Source organism: Megascapheus bottae, chromosome 21 (genome assembly GCF_031878675.1).
Source record: "Megascapheus bottae isolate mThoBot1 chromosome 21, mThoBot2.hap1, whole genome shotgun sequence".
NCBI lineage: Eukaryota > Metazoa > Chordata > Mammalia > Rodentia > Geomyidae > Megascapheus > Megascapheus bottae.
In genome coordinates this window covers 18,738,170-18,752,506 of record NC_143529.1, presented here as the reverse complement: position 1 = coordinate 18,752,506, position 14,337 = coordinate 18,738,170, and the positions used below count along the sequence as shown (strand labels likewise).

General features: G+C 34.8%; 1 protein-coding gene across 1 annotated transcript in view; it reads left to right on the top strand.

Annotated features, from left to right (window-relative positions):
• Erbb4 (erb-b2 receptor tyrosine kinase 4) overlaps window positions 1-14,337 on the top strand; it is a 972,219-nt gene that overhangs the window by 942,183 nt on the left and 15,699 nt on the right. The gene's annotated exons all lie outside the window — the stretch shown is intronic.

Here is a 14,337-nt window from a genome sequence, read left to right as displayed (position 1 = left end):
ACTTATCATATCCCCCAAAATTGCAATTTGTCACATCTGTAGTTAAACTTGGAAGGTAAGTGTGAATAATTATGATATGCACTCTGAAATATCTTCACAATTTTAAAAGAAGAAATATTTTTTCACATTTTAGGTTAGTTGTAACAAATCTTATGTTTTGAAAGGAATGACTCAAAGATAAATATGTGGAAAAATAATGGAAATTTTCACCCAGTAAGTTTTTGCATTCTTAAAATAATACGACATTAGTCAAAAGGCAAGAATGGCAAAAATATTTTTTCACTCAATCAAGAATCGTTAAATATTTTCTGTCAGGGTAAAATACAAACACAGAAAATTGTGTGATCTTTTCATGACATTAGCAGGACTTGTGAATCTTTTCCATGACACAGATTTAAATTGGAATAAGCTTTTAAAACTAATTTGCATTTTATTTTAAGCATTAAATCCATTCTACATGAATATCATTCTTCTCTAAATGCTTTCAAATTCATGCATTAGATTATTTTTAGTTCATTTTTCATTTGTTCAACATGTATCAAATTCATCTCTATATGAAGCATTAGTACACATTTTGGATTCAAAGGTGTTTGACAAGACTTCTGATTTCAAAATGTGTCAAGTCTAATGGAATCCTCAGCCAGATCAATTCAGACCAGAGCATAATGTGTTAAGCCATTGTTCAGTGGTCACAATGGAGTATGGAGATGTATTGAATTTATGTCTGTATGTACATAAACATGATGCTTAAATTTTTCTAGTAGTTTTTCCTCTTGATCCCCTGCATATCTGAACATGATCAATCATTGTAGAACAAACGACTTCTTATTTTCCTTGATCGTGGGCACAGAGATATTTCCAAACTACTCCCTAGTTGGATGTATTGGTTTTGTTTCATGTAGAGAGTCTTCATAAGAGAGAAGTACTTTCCTACATGAGTGAGTACATACCTCATACTATTCAACACACATATGTTACCACTTTTGACTACTGCCACAGCTCTATGGGATCCCATTGGTAGCATTCACACATTACAAATGGGAAACCTGACACATAGAAACTAAGGGATTTGACTGGTATCATCAAGATAGTCATAAGAAAAACAGGGATTTAATGTGTGCTGTCATTAGGACCCTGTACTCTAATTCTAAAGTGTTGGCAACCTGTTATTTCTGTAATGAGTGGTTCCCTTGGCATTAAAGTCAACCTCTCTTGGACTTACTTTATTTGACCTCCCCCCACCAAGTGGATTTTCTTTTTTAAAGTCTTGCTTTTCTTTTTTTTTTAAAAAAAGAAAGAAATATACATAAACATATTATTTCCCTCAGAAGTTTTGATTTGGGGCTGTTTTTGCATCCTGATGACAGTAATAGAAATTCAAACAAAATTATAATTTCAATCATGACATTTAGAAATAATGAGAGTAGTAATTGTCTTTCTTCACTAAATCAAAATCAGGGCTTCTTATTTTATGAAATAATAAAAAAATAGTTATAGGAATATTTGCTAAAACTTATTGGGTACGTGTTATCTATAACAGAGATACTTTGCTAAGTGCTTTAGAACAACTCTATCAATTTTATTTCCATGAGGTAACGTACATATTATTAATCCCATTTAGTTGAGAAAATTGAACAATAGAAAGTTACATTATAAATGATATGCATTTCATGAGACTAGACATTGTATCCACATTTCCATATTCCTACCTTAAGGTCCAACAAAGGATTAAAGCTTCTGTTAAATTCCTGATGCTGATGCAACTAACACTTTCATTCACCTAACTTAAATGTGGATAAAAGACACGAATTGGAAGTCTGGAATCAACTCTGTGATGCAGATGGATTGGTTATGTCCTCGCTGATAAGAATATTAGTTCCCTGGGCAAGGTGTTTCATATCTGTAATCCTAGCTACTCAGGAGGCTGAGATTTGAGGATCTTAGCTCAAAGCCAGCCCAGGCATTAAAGTCCACCAGACTCTTATCTCCAATTAACAACTAGAAAACTAGAAAACGGGAAGTGGAGCTGTGGCTCCAGGGGTGGGGCAGTAGCCTTGAGCTGAAGAGTTCAGGGAAAATGTCTAAGCCCAGAGTTTAAGCCCCATTACAAAAAAAAAAAAAAAAAAAAAAAAAGTATTTGTTCATCTGTAAACTCCTTCACATCATTAATATTGCCATAACATAGAGTGAATACTTGTTATTCTGCATTCACATGTTTTCTAGTAGCTCTTTAAATTGAAAATGACTAAAAATCTCTACATATATCCTTTTTAAAATGTGATTATATATAGGAAAGAAAATCCTCTGATACAAGTTAAGGAAGCATCGCATAGCTAGAGGACACTGAAATAATGGTATGAAATTCAGTAGGGGCTAAGCATTATGTTGGCAAGTGAAGATATTCTTCAAAACAGGTTCTTCCTTTGAAGAGTGATATTATAGTTCAGATTCTATTCTGAGAGAATTATTCCAGGTGTCCTAACCAAAAAAACCCCAAAACTTAGAGACAAAGGAAACAAAATCAGCACAAGAGGTTAGTGGGTCCTTATGTAGCAGATGTAGAAATAATTTTGGCTTAGTAGAGCAGACTTGAAATGGGTCTAAAGAGGACAAAACAATATAAAATCAAGCAAGAAAGCAAATGACAAAGGTAGAGTTATTCTAACACCTAGATTTTATATTATTCCAATATTATATAGGTTTGAGAAATTTTTAAGTTGTCAGAGGAAAGAGAAAAACTTTCTGCCAGCTTTCCAGTGGCTTTTTTTCCCTTTCCTCATCAATTGATCTACTTTTAATCTTTTTTTCTGCTTTCTCAAAAAGTAGTTGTCCAGCCAAGAGAGTTTGGCCTATATTATAGTACTTGCCTAGCATGCACAAAGACCCAGGTTCAATTCTTCGGTACTATATACATAGGAAATAAAAAGCCAGAAGTAGTGCTGTGGCTCAAGTGATAGAATGCTAACCTTGGGAAAACCCAAGGACAGTACTCAGTCCCTGAGCTCAAGCCCAGGACTGACAAAAAAAAAAAAAAGGTAGCTCTCAAATTTTTATTTTCTAGCTTTCCTGACTCAATTGTACTTTATTTCACTGAACTTCACACAGTATTTTCTCTATTAGTCTATTAGTCTAGGTCTAGTAGTCTATTATTTAAATAGACTAAATTTCCTATTTTCCCTTTTTCTTTCCCCTTTCTATCATTCTCTCCCTTTTACTTTTCTTCCTTTCTTCCTTTTTCTCTTTCTTCTTTCCTTCCTTCTTTCCTCTTTTCTTCTTTTCTGCAGTACAGATCATACTAAGTCCACCCCCTGGCTCAGCATGTGTTGTACTGCTGACCCATCCACCCCAGCCACTACTCATAGTATTTTATATATGTGTAGAGCTTTAGTGTGTGCTTTCTTAAATTTAAAAATAATAATGTCTAGCCAGAAGATGTGGCTCATGTCAACATGGCTTAGCTGTTCAGGAAGTTAGGAATATTTGTTAAGAAGCATTTTTACTACAGCTGCTTCTCCCCAACTTATGTAGAGAAGGGGCGGGGGAGTAGGTGTGGCCTGGTGAGGGGAGGTGTGGCCACACTGGATGCAGATGTGAACTAGGACCTTCCCACCATCCCATGGGTACCATGGTGGGCAGTCTAGGCTGTGATCTCAGGGAAGGGGAGGTCTCCAGAAATGCCTTCTTGGGATGGACCTTACAGTTCTATACTAACCAGATATTTCAAACTTATCCCTCACAGCCTCAAAGGAAGGAAAGGAAAGGTTGTTTGTAAATATTTTAAAGAAAGAATATTTTTATTTCTATATATGACGTCCCATAATCTTATTTACAGATATCCGGCTGTGCTTTTCCTGCAGACGACATAGTCTTCTCATTTGATTTCTTTATCTGGTTATATAGCTGTGTATAAATGTAGAGAGACAGTACAGAGTTATATTACAGATATGTGTATGTATATAATATATTTGTGTATATATGTGTACATGTATACACACATATATGTGTATGTAGACAGGTATATATGTGTACATGTAGGTATGTATATATACTATATATGTGTGTGTATATATATATATAATATACACTATTAGAGAGAGAGAGAATGAAATCCTTTTTGGGACAGCTGTTCCAGAGATATTCTCAGTATAGGAATGTAACTCAACTGATTTGTCCTCATTCCTGATATGGAAAAGAATTCTAAGTGAAATTATTGCCACCACTGAGATTTGCTATTTTATGATAATGACAATGTGTCCATATTTGTATACTTATAAGCCTTTCTAGTATAAATCCATTCACTATATTGATGTATAAAACTGGTCATATAGAAGAGACAAAAATTTATAACCCAGTGGTATCATTCCTAAAAGAAAGGCATGAAGCCACTGCTCCAATTCCTCAGGTGCCAGTCCATTGTTAAATCTGCTGTTGGTAATGTAGGAATTGCTGTTACTGGTCAAAACCATGGAAATCAAGATTTCGGTTTCAAGTCTAATAAGATTTAGTATCAATTGGCTTAAAAGGCCCCTGCTGGGAATGAATGAGAAGCCAGGGCTCCTGCTGCTGTTTTCCCTTCTTTGTTTATGCTTTTGAGAGATACTTTGTGATTGGGGTTAGTGGTTTAGGAAGATCAAATGGACTTGATGGAGCCACAATCGAAGGAAAAAGTGAAGGTGTTTCAACTCAGCCTTTACATGCTTGAAATTTTAAAGCCAAACCTACAATCTGTTGATTGCATATTTGTGTGGTAGACTTTGCTGTACATTAATTTCACCTTAACAAGTGAGTAGAAAGTATTACTAGTTCCCATTTTACAAAAGCATGTAAAGAAGCCGAGAGATGGAGTGTGCATTGGGGTTCCAAGTTCATAGGTAAGATTTGAACCCAAGTAAGTCTTGCCTATCATCTATGCTTTTAAGCTTCATTGGTAAAATACATGGGAAAAAGTCAGTGTATAACCACTAATAATAGTCAAATAAATATAAATGTTAATGTAATAGTTATTTAAATGTCATTTATTAAAAGCTATTTGGGACAAAGTTCTAGTATATTTTTATTTTTTAATGTCTATGACAATTTTTATATTGTTATATTGTTTTTATAATGGCCTACAAAGTAACCTTTGGAAAAATGGCCTGGCCCTTTCATATCCTCTATAGATGACACAATCATAAAATCAGAAAATCAGTTTCATCTTGAAATATTCATAAAAACAAGGGCTGTCAGACTCAAAGGAACATAGGCTCAATGGTTTCCCTCATTTGTCATAATCAGTAGAAACCTTGGGTTCTCCTAGCAGAGATTCACAGTAGAACAAAATCTAGATACATAAGGCCACATAGTATGATGCTAAATGTAATGACCTCCAGGATAAAGAAACAAAAGCCATATAATGAGTGATTGTTGTCCCTGATGTCCTATGTTATCTCTCATCTCTTTTACTATCCCTTGGTTATCTCATGTTGTTACAATTTTTCACCTTTTTATCTGATATATTTTATATATGCTTAATTGGTTGTTTGAAATAGGAGGGAAGAGGGGAAATCAAGTTGTGTGGGGGGGGGGAGAGGGGAGGGAAATGGGGAACAGGACATGAGAAAGGATATCAATATTTGTGAAGTAATGTAATTTCTATCTGATGAATATAATGTAACCCTTCTATTAATTACAATAAAAATATATGGAAAAAAGAAAGGCTGTATAAATGGTGTTTTAAAGGATATAAGGCACTATGGCAAATGTATCATTTTATTTTTAATACCAAGATATCCATTATGCAAAACTTTAAATTCCTAACCTGTGAATGGACTTGATCATTTGGATAAGAGTTTGGTCACTCAAGAACCAAGGCAATGCCAAAGGTGTGGCACCAGAATTATTCATAAGTTCTGGTTGGCCTGAAAGAGCTCCTTGTACTTGTCATTTTGTCAACTTCCTTTGAATACAGCCATACACAGCCTACAACAAAGACAACAAACACAATGCAATAGAAGCACTGTGTGACAGGGGAGAGTCTGACCTATTGAAGCACATTTCTCAGTTCTTCATGAAAGTGTTTTACACATGAGCAATAGTCAGGTCTTTGAACAATCAGAAGAGACTTCTTCCCTCAGCGCTAAAAAGAAAAAGAAAATCAGAGCCAGAAAGAAAACAAAGATGAAGGAGGGGCGGCTAGAGAACAGGCAGAGATTTAGTGTGTTAATGCCTGTTTTATCTAAATGATTTAGATGGTTATTTTTTTGTAGTATTTGCCACAAGATTCCCAGCTCTGCTGTCAATTACTGGACATATTTCATTGGAAGTCTATTGTTTACTGTGTAAGATGTAGCTTGCACAATTGTCAGTTTCTTCCCTTCTTACATAATGGAGTTGGGATATTATCATCAACTTTCTATTCAGATTTTCAGGATGTTATTTAATTGATGTACGTATTTATTTATTTATTTTACAAATCTATCTTTGTCTGCCAGAGCTCTCTGCTCGGGCCAGCCTGCTACGCTGATTGCTTCTGCAAAGGCTTGAGAAACATGTCGTTCCATTTCATTCTCAATGAAGATTGATGGCATTTTGAGAGGTTCAGAATATCCTTTGATTACTCCCTGTAATGGAAGGAGACGATGGCTGTGGAGAGTGGGGGGGGGGGTGGGCTTGCTCATCAGCTTTCCTTTGTGCACTTTCTGCACTTGAACATACCCTAATCACAAGCATCTTGTGTTTCAGTCCCTTCCCTCACTCACCTGCCCAAATGATAAGCTCGCTCCTAAGTTCAGAATTCTGACACAACACAGCACTCTAAAAAGAGGCTAATTTGGCTGTGTGGTTTTCACTCAACATTCTGTAAATAAATGACTGTAGAAGAGCCTCTCATTACATTTGAGCAAAAGCTGAACTGAGAAACTAAGAGATAGAAGGACCACCATGGATTCATTCCAAATATAGTCACCATGCCTCTTGCTGTAAAACATTCTGTACTGCGATTAAATAAGTATGGCAAGTCAGAGAAGGAAAGAAATTGGAAGTTGAATTGACATCCAGTTTGCATGGCTATTTATAACAATAATCATGGATATTGTTTTGCAACATTCATACTTAATCCCTCCCTAGACAAAAAAAAATTGTTTGAAATTCTCAGCATAGTGAATATGTTGAGATGGACATAATTCACATTCATTTGGAGCCGGTCTTTAGTTATAACCAGGTGCTATGGTTTTCTGTTGGAGAAACAGTCTATTGGTTATTATTCCTAGTATTACATACCTTCATGAATAAGCAATTATAGAAAAAGTAAAGAATAACTACTGATGTATCTTACTATTTTTGTGTCATCCACCACATTAAGTAACCATTACTTTATTAAATCTCATTAAAACTTTGAGTTTAAGCTGGTCATCAAAGGTTTACCCCTATAATCCTAGCTACTCAGGAGGCTAACATCTGAGAATCATGGTCCAAAGCCAGTCTTGGCAGGAAAGTCTGTAATACTCTTACATTTAATTAACCAGCAAAAAAGCCAGAGACAGAGATGTGTTCAAATGGCAGGAAACCAGCATTGACCACAAAGCCTAAGGGATAGCGCCTGGATGCTGAAATCTAGCTGTATTGGCACCAAATACAAACAAACACGAAAAAAAACCCATGAGCCTTTATGTTCTGTTTTTACTATTTATTGTTCATGTTGTCTCTTTTATTATTACTCTTTTTATTTGTTAATTATTTTAATCACTTATTTTGTATAAGAAAATACAGAGGCCCAGCTCTAAAATTATAGCACTAGAAGCTTTTCTCTAGTAGTCTTAGAGGCTGTGTCTCACCATGTGGCCTCTGGCCTTCTTTTGCTTTTTTATAATTGCTATAAAATGCTCAAGATATATGGAGAAAATGGTGAAAAGTCAGACCCTAAGTCTTCAAAATTCTAGGCAAGTGTTCTATCATATTTCCAGCTCATACCTAGTGCTTCTAAAATGAGTACCAAAGTAAAGACCAGATTTTGACCATTTTTGCATGATTTCCCAAAATCTTGATTGTAGTCTTTAAGAGACTACCTGAATAATTCTATAAGTATTCCCTTATCCAGGAATTTTCAGACAGGAAAATTTAGGACAGGAATTAAAATAGGACTTTCCACTTACCTGCAAGTTACATATCCCATCTCTGTTCAATCAGTAAGCATTTATTTAGGTCTTTACAATGTATCTTATTTTATTGCCTATTAGACTCATATCAAATATTCCCCTCACAAAACATGTGTGTGTTTGTGTGTGTATACATATGTATATATGCTTAACTATTCAGTAAAATGCAAGGATAATTATTACAATGACAATGACAATGCATGAAGGATCAATAAAAAATATCAAAATATTAGCAAGGGTGTGACAAGTCTGCTTTGGCTTCTAATAAGAAAATTCTAAAATACAAGGTGGAAAACTCAGAGCATAGGGGCTAGGAGTGTGGCCTAGTAGTAGAGTTCTTGCCTACCTAGCATGTACAAAGCCCTGGGTTCGATTCCTCCATACTACATACAAAGAAAAAGCCAGAAGTGGTGCTGTGGCTTAGGTGGTAGAGTGCTCACCTTGAGAAGGCTCAAGAACAGTGTCCAGGCCCTGAGTTCAAAGCACAAGACTGGCAAAAAAAAAAGTGAAAACAAAATCAGAGGAAATAGAATGCAAAGTTTGTATTCTGATAATTTAGTATCCTATGGATACTACCGTGAGAGGGAAGCAAGAGGGTCACTGAATTTTCCAGTTCAATTACTGCCTATATGTTACTATGATGATTAATGTATAGAATCAGAAGTGTAGAATCAGGTCACAGAATTAATAATTTGGAATATAATTGGATAAAGCTATTCAATTGTCAGGCATATGGCCAGAGCTCAAAATGAATTGGACTCATATTTTGGAAGCCATTATTGTTCTTAACTTATATATGTAAGTTGTTAGTCTTTTTGAATATAGTTGCAGTCAAATACAGCATCAATGGAGAGCAGAATGTAATTGATGGAAGAGCAAAGGCAGGAAGCATGAGTGTGTTTGAAAGATTCTTCCATGTGAAAGGAAGAAGGAGAAAGAATATGAGCTCAGAAGGGATGATAGGGCCAAGAAAATTTTATAGGATAAAAAATGGCTGAGCATTCTTAGATAGGAGAGAAATAATCAAGTCATGAACTTATGAACTAATGAAGAAGTGACAGAAAATAATAGTAAAGAAACAAAGAGAGAAAGAGTTAGAAGATAATTGTTAGATACTTGTATATATGTTTAACTCTACAGTAAATACAGCGACAATAAGGACAATGAAAATTCATGAAGAATCATTAAAAAAATAAATGATTCTCATCTTCACATCTCCAAACAAGGGGTTCCCATTTTCTGTTTTGTGTATAATGCACTTTGATCCCGTAACTTTTACAGGAGAACATGATTTTAATCCTTGTCAGGTGGAACTTCTCTACATTTCAATTAGTAGGTAAAAAAAATTCCTGAATCTTAGGTCCACATGTAGACAGGCGTTTGGTCTTCTTTCTCAGTATTTTTCTTATAGTTTTTAGAGAGACAATGTACTAATCTGACTTTAAGCTTACTGAGTGAATTTCTATACACAGGTCTGGTGAAATAACTAGTTCTCACTGGCAGCATTTAAATATATCTCCAGCTTGAATATATACACTAACAACTTGGATAAACTTTGCTCTTTACGTTCTCAGTTTACTCTTCTCCAAAGTGCTGAATAAGATATTTATCTAGTATTGGTTTCCAATACAATCAAATAGTAAAATTACTTCAAACTACCTCAATCACTATTAGCTCCTCCATTTTTCATGGTCCTGATTTGCTCAAGTGTTGGAGTTTCCCCTCATTTCATTGATTCTCTCTCCTCTGATTTCTACAACTCTGTCATTTAAAAATATTCATTTCTCCAATATAAAAAATAATAAATACCCAAGACTCTGTGAATTTATAGATTTAGTTTTAGAAACGAAGAACCAGTGGTCTAAATCGTGGGTATAGGCATATTATACAGAGCACAGTCTTTAGTATCGAATTCTTCTCTATGATCTGATTTTGTTTTTCCCCACATCTATCTAACATTTGCTTTCTCTCTGCTTTATTTTTTCTTCTCATCTGAAACTTTGACATTCATCTCTCAGCCAATTCATCTTCTCAAACATTTAAGCAAAATTTTAAGGACTTTTTCAGTTATCTCTGAAAAGGTATTTTAAAATGATATAGCATATAACAAAACGTTTCCTATTTTGTGGATTTATTTATGGATTAAATTGAGAAATACTGAGGAACTCGAGTATAGACACACAGATATCGAGATTCTTTATATTGTAGAAAGGACAGGTTTGTTGACAAGAAAATAACAGAGTGGGACCTGGGCTAGGAAACAAACTGGCTGACGCTTGGGGAAGATCTTATTGTGAACCAAGATGAAAGAAGGGCCAGTCAAGGTAAGAGCTCATTCAATATGGAAAACTTCGTTTAGAGAGTTGCTACTCTGCTTGAATAAATGATTCCTCAGCACTACCAAGGAGACTTAGGGAAAACATGAGAGGAAAAAATGATAAAGCAAAACTCAATTATGATAGGATAGTTGCAAACCACAGAATCTCAAACCTGAAGGTTATATTAGAGATCAATAATGTAGATTATCATGGAGTGTCCTTTCTTTCTTGCATGCCTACACCTAATCATATTTAATTATATAAATATTAACATCATGTACCTGTTATGAGCTGAATATCATGCTTGGTTCTTTCTGTATATTTCTATAACATTCTTAGAAAGAGCATTCCTTCTAAAATAATACAACTAATAGATGACACAAGATTCAAACCCAAATGCAGCTGGCTTCCAAATACTTCTAAAAGATAAAGTATTGAGAAAAATTACAATTCCATTCAGTAAAAAAAAAGAAAGCAGAAGAACTGATTCAATTAGAGAAAGGAAGAAAAAGAGAAGTGAATTACAGTGTGTGGAGAAAGGAACTTTTTAAGATTTATAACAAAAATTGTCTCTGCCACTGGAAACTATAGCCATACAGTATTATTAAAGAGCAGTGGAGATAAGATCAAAGACAAGGAGCAAACCTCAGAAATGATCATGCTTAGGTGTTCACTAGCATTCATGGTGTTACGTATTGGCATGGATCCACACCTGACTATCAAGGCAACTGACAGAAACCAATATCAACAACCTGAGTGTTGGAAGAAGTACCTCGACAGACCATAGAAAATCATCACAAGGACAAAAATCACAAGAATAAAGCCCCATGGCCTACTGAGTTTGCAGGAGCCTAAGAAAGAGGAGAGAGTGGTTGAATTTTGAAGAGCTCTGTTCCAAAACCTTGCAGCACATTCATACCCTGGTTCTGAGAACCGTGGAATGAGTCTCCATTGGAGAAGATGTTCCCCAGGCATGGGTAGCACACAAACAGATGCGAGATTTCTAGTAACCTATGTATTTAGAGAATGCTCTCAGAAATCGGACAAGTATAAAAGTGAAAAAATTTTGCAAGATCTTATAAGATCATATGATTCTAAGACATGGGTGTTTCATAAGGCTTTGGAAGGGCTTGCAGCTTCAGCTCCATTGTTTCAAGAAAAATCCCACCATGGTCAAGGAGATTATGAAAAATAGAGAAAGAAAAGCTCCAGCAATCCAGGTGAACCTAGTTTCCAACTGGATGTTAGGGGAAGTATCCTTTATGCTTTCTCATACTTAGTACCTAAAGAAGGATGAGGTAGACCCTGGGAGTTTAGTATAATAACTTCTTTACTGTACTCCCCCCTCTCTCTCTTGGAGGGGGATAGTCTGGCACATTATAAAATTTTTATTTGTGAGCTGATAAACATTTTATAAGTGTTCATCTGGCCATATGCTTAGGATGAGCTTACTGCTTGTTTTTTTTTTTTTTTTATACTTCTCTTGACCAGAATTTTCAAGCAGAGAATAGGAAGGCATTTCAAAGCAAATAATTCACAGCCTGGGTTTGTGTCAAGCTCTCTTAGAAATATCTTCTCCTCCTGCATCATTGACATTCAGTGTGCTTCAGTCAGTATGGCAAAAGATTGGGTAGGAATTCTGAAATTGCTGCCAGTTTGCTAATATTACTTCTAATTGCTTTCACTTGAGTTTTTGGTCACCTTTCAATGAGAATTTCAAGATTAGTCCTAAAGATGATCAAAGTGTCCTCTTCTTATTTATTGTTTTTGGCAAAGATATGTAAATATAAATTAATTCACCAATATTCAAGTTGTGTTTCTTTGTCCTTTTAATGCTTAGATAAGTAAATGGGGGGGAATGAAAGAGGCAACATACTAATGTAGCTAGTTGGTTATTGTAGGAGAATTTAATTCTAAAAGATAACACAGATGAAGCATAGTATTTTAGAATCCTTTATGTTGCAAATAATAAAATTTTATAAGGGAGCCTAGGATACCTAATATTTAAGACTTGGCAAGAAAGACATTTGTGTTATCCTTTGTGATTATATTCATGTTGATATTGTCTTTTATTTGAACATATCACACCATGAATTAAAATGTTTCCTTAGAAATGGTAAATAATAAGTAGGATAATAGTATAATAAAGGACAATAATACCTGCAGAAACAGATTAGATTATTTATTTCTTATTTGTATAATACATTCTGTTTGCTTGTCTCATAGTCCAATACAAAGGCTGAGGTAGAGAATATGTGAAAAAAAATCAACTGGGCAGAGAAAACTCAAACCATAGTCCCAGTTAATTGATAGGCTGAGGTAGGAAGCATGGTTCTAGGCCAATTGAGGCAAAAACTGGAAGATTTAACTCTCTACAGAAAATAGGAGGATAGGTGATATATAACTGTCATCCCAGCCAAGAAAGCAAGTAGAAATAAAAGGATCTGTAGTACAGGTCAGTCAGGACAAAAAGCCATGCCCTATGTTAACAAAATGACTACAGCAAAAATGACTGGAGAAATATTTTAGTAAACTTGTTACCAAATGTGAAGCCCTGATTCAAACTCTAATATTAAAAAAGTAATTAATTGGCTAATTAAAAACACACAACAAAAATTCCAATCTATTTTATTTATATTGTATGAATCAAAATCATTTCTCAAATTAAGGTTGGGTACTTTCTTTCTGAGATGTTCTTTTCTTACAAATGTTTGCTTTTAAAATACATAAGAATGTATTAAAGACATCACACTTAAACAGACCTGTGGCTCAAGGGGTAGAGCAGTAGTTTTGAAGGGAGGAAAAAAACTACAGTTGATCACTATGCCCTGAACACAAGCCCTAGCACTGGTGCATGTGCACATACACACATAGACATACACACACAGTAACACTTTAAAAATCCATTGCCCAAAACAAAAATAGAGAAGTTCAAACATTTGCTATATGATCATGTATGCATCTTAAAATGTCAGCTTCCTCTAATCAGCAGTTACAAGGAAGAAAACAATCCATCATAGCATCTGGTCATTGTTCAGAACTTCTTGACCTATTATCAATACCTCAGCATCAGACTGACCTAGCTAATTTGTCTTTTGGGTACTATTAAGTGCTCTCTAGAAATGTTTCAAGAAAATCAAGTCCAGTATGTATTCTGTAGAAATATGAATTTCTAATTCTTATATTCCACTTACTCTTTTGTCTACATTATCTATAGAAAAAATAATATTTTCCTTCAATTTATTAGAATGTCTGTGATTAGATCTTCCTGTTAATTTTTGGTTGGTTATCATTCTGTTACTGGAAACTGAATATAGACCTTTCTTTGACTAAATGGTCAAAGACTTTAAGGAATTTTTTTTTATTTACTCCTGCACTAAGGAAAGCACAGTTTCCAAAGAGATGTTTTTAAATGACTTTAAATGCTGGCTTAACAAATATACATTCAACTGAGTAGAATAATGCATATGTACAGTCTCAGCTGCAGGGAAGTGGAGATAAGGGTTCTCAGTCCAAGGCTACCATCCAGCAAAAAGCAATACTCAACCTGAAAAATAAACTGAGTGGTCACATACAATCTTCACTGTGATATGGAAGAATGTGGTTCAAAGCCAATCCAGGCAGAAAGTCCATAAGAATTCATCTGAAAATAACTAAAAAAATCAGGGCTGGAGTGATAGAGCACCAAGCAAACATGCATGAGGCCCTCAATTCAAACTGCACTGACCAAACGAGGAGAAAAAAAAAAAAAGGTTTAACTCAAGGGATAGAATGCTTATCTAGCAAGTACAAGATCCTGAATTCAAACCCCAATATTGCTTTAAAAATCTATATATTGTTATTTAGTTATTTAGTTTTTAATCTACCTACATATGGTCTCTGCATTC